Below are 6,028 nucleotides of genomic sequence, written 5' to 3' on the forward strand. Positions count from 1 at the left end.
CAAATGCATTTTCATGCATAAATGTTTGCATTTGTGTTCTGCACTATGTTACTCTTTGTTTGCTGGCTTCTTACTCATCGAAAAGCCTCTGTCTCATTAAAAAATGATAACTAATACGCACAGCAACTTATTTACCTGCAAATATTAATCTGTATCTTCAACCACTCTTCCTTTTTTTTTTTTTTTTTTAAATAACTCTTGGTCATATCTCATTTTTAAAGGATATTTATACTGCTACTTTTCCTTTGACTTGGGATTTGAACACAAAGTTTCACAAGCTTCTATTGGCATGTTTTTGGCTGTTACAATAGGCATTAAAAACATGTTACTTTAAAATTCTAATATGGAAAACAAGGCAGTTATGTTAGTTACTATCTAGGAGTTTTCCCATAATAATCACAAGTTATAAATCATTAATACATATTACCTGGATTAGGTACGAAGATGGTCAGATTGTAAGCTCTGCAAAACAAGCTGTGCATCAGAACATCATGATGTTTTTATGAACACTGTGACTTTGCACCCCTAAGAGGTAATAATGGTTACAAATGTAGGCCAAGAATAGTTTATTTTAAGTGATTTAGATGGCAAAAAGCTATTCTGACATGGAAAGAAACAGTAGTAAAGTGAATGGTAGCTCAGAACTCGTTAAATTATACATACAGGTTCCTTGGAGGACTGGTTATATAGCTGTGCATTTCAATATAGGAATAATGACAAATGATCATTGCATACCATAACAATCATTGTTTTTTATTTATAGTAGTATGAATTACCTCCATTTTATTTTGGAATAACAAAGCTGGTCACTGACTTTCCCCAACAGCTCCTTCAGCCAAAGAGTGTCAGATGACTTCCTTGCCTTTTAAAAGGAAGAGAAATCACAGAGTAAAGGCATTGTCAAACTATAGCTTTAACGTGATTCCCTTTATTTCATATCTGACATAATGCATTGTGCATCTGAGTATATTTAATGAGCCCAGCTAAGACAAAAGAAAGATGTTCTGTTCTCACTGACCTCCCTGGCTATGGTAGATCCCTGAGGTGCAAGGCAGGGGGGCAGGGAGAGCAACCGAAGTTTATCAAGAAAGCAAACAGGCTGGAATGGCAAAGCAGCAAAACCTTTCACTTTCCAGATGGAGCATTGTTAATATTCTGGATTTGTGGCACTGCGTTATTTTGAAACAAATAAAACCGAGTAATAAAAAATGAAGTTCATTTGCCATATGGCTGTTTATTTCTCTGTGCTACAGCTCAGAGATAAGTAATGTATGGTTTCTCAATATGGCACATCCACACACTCTCCCCAGGTGCATACAATATAGCACACCTAGATTAACACAAGCCAAACTCCTTTTGATTGCATTGAACATGTGGCACCGTGGCTTAAGAGATTTTCTCCTTCGGTTGAAGTAAAAGATACATTTGACAGCCAGGAGAGGAAAAAAAAATGCATTTAGGACTGAAAGGAAGAGTAAAGGGAAAAGGAGCAGGTGGATGGGAAGGCACAAAAGATAACACACGTGGTTGGTTGTTCAACATTTTCTATGTGAAATTAGTGCTCAGGAATGATAGGATTCCGACAACCCAGACAAACAAAGATTTGTCTAAAGGGATAGTGAAACATGATCAGCAGCATCCCTGGCTCATCATCATCAGGAGATTTGAGTGGATGCACATTTCTGGTACCCAGAAGAGCAGAGAATGACCAGAGAATGGTAAGACTTCCATGACACCTCAGACACTTACAGCTGTGTTCAGGAAGGGAGTGTTGCCTGTGTCACAGGTATTTCATGGCATTTGACAGTAGAATATAAATAGCATCAAGAAATATAAAAAAAAATATCTAAGTAATGTTAAATCAATCTCCAGAGCTTTTCTATTCAGCATGGAGCAGCCACAGTCTGTTGGCCTTCCTGTCTTCTTCTATCTTATCTCAGCAGGTGTGCCATGAACTTTTTTTTTAAAAAATAAAAATTAAAGAATCTTGCTAAAGATGTTAACATCACGAGTTACTCAATTTTTCTAAATTTGTTAAAGCAATCCTACCAAAGAAATGCCAGTCCTGACACAGCTACCAACAGTTCACAAGTTTGGAGCATCTGGGTCTATGTGTACATTGTAGGAGAGCACAGGTGTGAGTTCTTGTACACTCTCACACAAGGATAGAAGCAGGGTTTAGGATGCCAGAATGACAGGATTTATTATTTTTTCCTTGCAATAGGACAGTTCAAATCTGTGACAGATAACTTGGAGCAGCTACTCAACTCCTTTTATTTTCTTTAGTCCTGACGTGAGATTTTCTGTCCTATTTCTAGGACATGACTGAATTTGGGAGTAGGAACATTACACTACTGCATGTGGGCACAGAAACACACTGGGAAATAGTCCCACTTCTGTCTCATAGCTCAGTGGTCTAAAATTGTGGCAACAGTGAGTTGATGGCTGAGACTTACCTTGTGCTGACCATAAAACGCTCATGCAAAAAAAGAAAAAAAAAAAGTACCGAGGAGTTGACTCCCAGAGCAAATATTGCTACACTTTTTCAGGACTGTTCATTTAGCACAGTCATCTAAGAAAATCCATGACTACGTATCATTTAAATGACTTTGCAACCAATGAAATCCCAACCAAATGCCTATAATAAGGAAATAAGGATATGGTGCCCACAAAAAATCAAAACTATCTTAATTTTTTTTTTTTTTAATTGAGATGAGACCTTTTTTTTTCTAAATGAGATTGAGAACCTCAGAGATCCTGCAGGTTTTGCTGTGAAGAAATATCTGAGTACGCATCAAGACTAACTTGAGAGGCAAAAGCATTGTAGATCATCCATTTAAATTCTGAATAAACAGGCAAAACGTATCTCCTGGTATCTCCCTAGCTGTTCTGGTGATAGGAACCTTGGTGCAAAGCACTTACACACGCACTTAATTGTAAACCCAGCAGTAATCCTGATTGAATCAAGTCATCTACCTTTGTGCTTAAAGTAAAGCATGTGCTTAAGTACCTTTTTGTATAGGGGCCTTAATTACATTATGTGTGTGAGAGAATGTGATAATTTTAGTTGGCTTTCCCAAGAGAGCCTTTAGTTAATAAAATAACTAGGTTTAATACTCCACAGAGTCGTATGGGAACAGAACTGTGCTCCTCCTCCTGTAGCCCAGCACAGGGTAGACTGTAATTTAATTGTTGGAAGCACAGAAAGTGCTGAAATGCTGTATGTCTTAATATTGTACTGCAAGAGCATGTTTGTTTCTATTATGGAATACCTTGGGAAAACCACTGTGCAATACTACCACTAGTTATTCATAATAGCTTTTGAATTTACTGATGTTCAGTACCAGACTTTAGCTGTTTTACCCAATCAGATAAAGCAGGAAAAGGTTCAATTAACAGGAATTTTTTAGAAGAGAAAGAATGAACATAAAACCAAAAATAAAACTCATCTTTCCCTTCAGAATCACCTACTCCAGTGAGGAAAATTCAGTATCATAATGAGAAGACTAAAATAAAAGTAGGGAAGATCTGTTTGCAAATACTTTCTTCAAAACCCCTTAATATGACTATTCTGTGTTATCCATTTCTGTTTGCAAGTCAGTGTGTAAACTCAGCCTGTGAAAGGCATGGCTGTGAGAGACAATGGTGAGTAGAGAAAGAACTGGTAAACTCATTGTAAATCATCAGACATCATTTTTCCCCTCGGCAAAATTGTCCAGGTATTGAGGTGTCCATTTCAACCTTCAATCCTCCACAACTTGCCACCAAAATGTTTCCTACAGAATCAGCTGCTCCCAAAGGTGATTTTAATACTTCAAGGTAGTAGTTTGGGCTGGGCAACTGCAGGCAGGTGGAACCCAAGAACCAGGTTTCTACCTGAACCTTAACACTGCAAAATTTACAGTGACAGCTATGGAGTCTGATGGAGATTTTTCCAATTTTGTGGGTCTATTTCAAGCGGTTGTGTGTGTATAACACGAGTCTTTGTATAACACAGAGCTTCCTAAGAGTAATTTCCCATAATTGTTACTGACAATACGCCACAGACTTCAGAAGGTGCAAACTCCAGTAAGTGTTTTGAAATAACTGAAACAAAGCTGATTCATATCAGGTGAGCATCTGACCTTCATTTTTCTTCACTGTATTTGTTTGCACCAGCAAGGTTGATTTTGCCTAAACGACAAAAGGCAACAATTCCTACTACTTGATTAATACATACTGTGTTTTTATGCCATAGACAGATTTCATGCTATATTGGTTTGACAGCATCACAGTGTGCTTTTGCTTAAAAAATAGTCCTCAGCTGGAAGAAAAAAAAAAAAAAGAACCAAAATATTTTGAATTACCAATAGAAAGATACTAAAATAAAAATAAAATGAAAACAAATAATTAAGCAGGCAACATTATAATTTTTTTACAGATTTTTTTTTTTAGATGGAAAAATGATCTTTTCTCTCGAGGTAGAGAATGAAATTTTAGCATGCTGTTGTAATTTAGGACATGTTGAAATCTAGCAGTAAATTTTAAAAAGCTAAAGATTAAAACCATTTATCCATTAGAAGTGTTAACTATAATAGTGGCTTCTGAGAATTTTCTACTCAGTTCTCTATGGGTTTGATAGGTAAAAGGGATTTGTTCAGCTAACTACTACCTCACACACCCACCTGGAGCAGTTTAGCTCCTTGTGGTCAAACATTAGATGCCACTTTTTGGCCATCAACCTGCCTGTAGTTCTACAGGGGCAGATATTCCACTCATTTCCTATTGCAGTGATTCTTTTGCACCAGTTCATTCTTCTCAGTGAAGGGGGAATGAATTAACAGCAGTGACATATTTGCATGGGTTTCCACACAAAACCTGGTGACTGTTGGTCCCCACAGGTGTTCAGTGTGAATGAAGGTCTGGGCTGCAGTCCCTTCCCGGACTGCAGACCAACAGAGAAATTACTATTTTAATAGCTACATGTTCAGAAGTGTCCTCCCAAAAATGTGGGCAAACCAAGCTGACTGTTTCTCCAGCATGGTGTTAATAGTTGTGCAGGTGTACAAGCCCTAACACGTGATTTTAGGGGAGAGGTTTGATAAAAACGAGCCTTGGTGTTAGTCAGGAAATTGCAGTTAAAAAAGTGATTTTCAATAATGTTACTATTTACAGGCTTAACCTTGCTTCCATCTGAGTCAGCAACAGACATCCAATGATTTCAATACTGGAGGCTAAAGCACTCAATACCTTTCAAACTATAAGGTCAGAACACAAATTCTTGATGTATAGACCCCCAGCTGGCAAGGGAAAGAGGAGAAAAAATGAAAGTCTACAACGTATATGTTCAGGAGTTTGAGACCTAAGTTCATCAGCTCAGTTTTCTATCTAAATATGTATAAATTTCAAAGTAATAGAGGAACTAAATTGACAAAGTACACATATATTAACTCAGATCCAGTTCAGATACATGTAACAACCAGCACCCAACTTCAATCACTTGAGTAGTTAAAGCATTTGAATGGCTTAAATTTAGTCATATGCTTAAATCTAATCCAGGCTGCCTCTTTTTAGAAAAGTTTTATATTTAACATTCGCCTAAATACTGATTTAGGCTCCAGGATTTAAACCTGCAGAATAATTTTAATTTAGAAAGGACTGATGTAAGAAGGGGGATGAAATTATTTCCTTCTTCTGAGAGGAGATTGAAAATCATAGACAGGAAGAGATTCTGATATTCCATGTAACACCCCACACTATCCTCCCCCTTCTACCTTCACTGTACATAGAAGTTCACTCACTGCCATTCACTTCACAGGAATAAACTAATTTGAAAACTGTTTTTACATCTCTCCTCAGTTTTCTGATCTTCAGACAAAACAAGCCCAGTACTCTCAAATTTTGCTTGTAAGACATTTTTGTATAGGTCTTTGATCATCTTTGTCACTTTCCTGTGGACTGCCTCTGCTTCCTTCACATCTCTCTTTAAATGTAGTAACTTGAACAGGAGTTCAGAGTTGAGGGCTTTACCAGAAGATTGAGAAGACTA

The 6,028-nt window shown here is 37.2% G+C and overlaps 1 long non-coding RNA gene across 1 annotated transcript in view; it reads right to left on the bottom strand.

Moving 5' to 3' along the window:
• Nucleotides 1–776: 776 nt before the first annotated feature.
• Nucleotides 777–6,028, bottom strand: part of LOC108501746 — a 5,853-nt gene continuing 601 nt past the window's right edge. The window contains exons 2-3 of the long non-coding RNA XR_001876273.1: nucleotides 4,220–4,303; nucleotides 777–862 (exon numbers count right to left, since the gene is read on the bottom strand). This is a non-coding gene — a long non-coding RNA (uncharacterized LOC108501746). The remainder of the gene's footprint in view (nucleotides 863–4,219; nucleotides 4,304–6,028) is intronic.

Source organism: Lepidothrix coronata, unplaced genomic scaffold (genome assembly GCF_001604755.1).
Source record: "Lepidothrix coronata isolate B3197 unplaced genomic scaffold, Lepidothrix_coronata-1.0 Scaffold107, whole genome shotgun sequence".
Classification (NCBI taxonomy): Eukaryota; Metazoa; Chordata; class Aves; order Passeriformes; family Pipridae; genus Lepidothrix; species Lepidothrix coronata.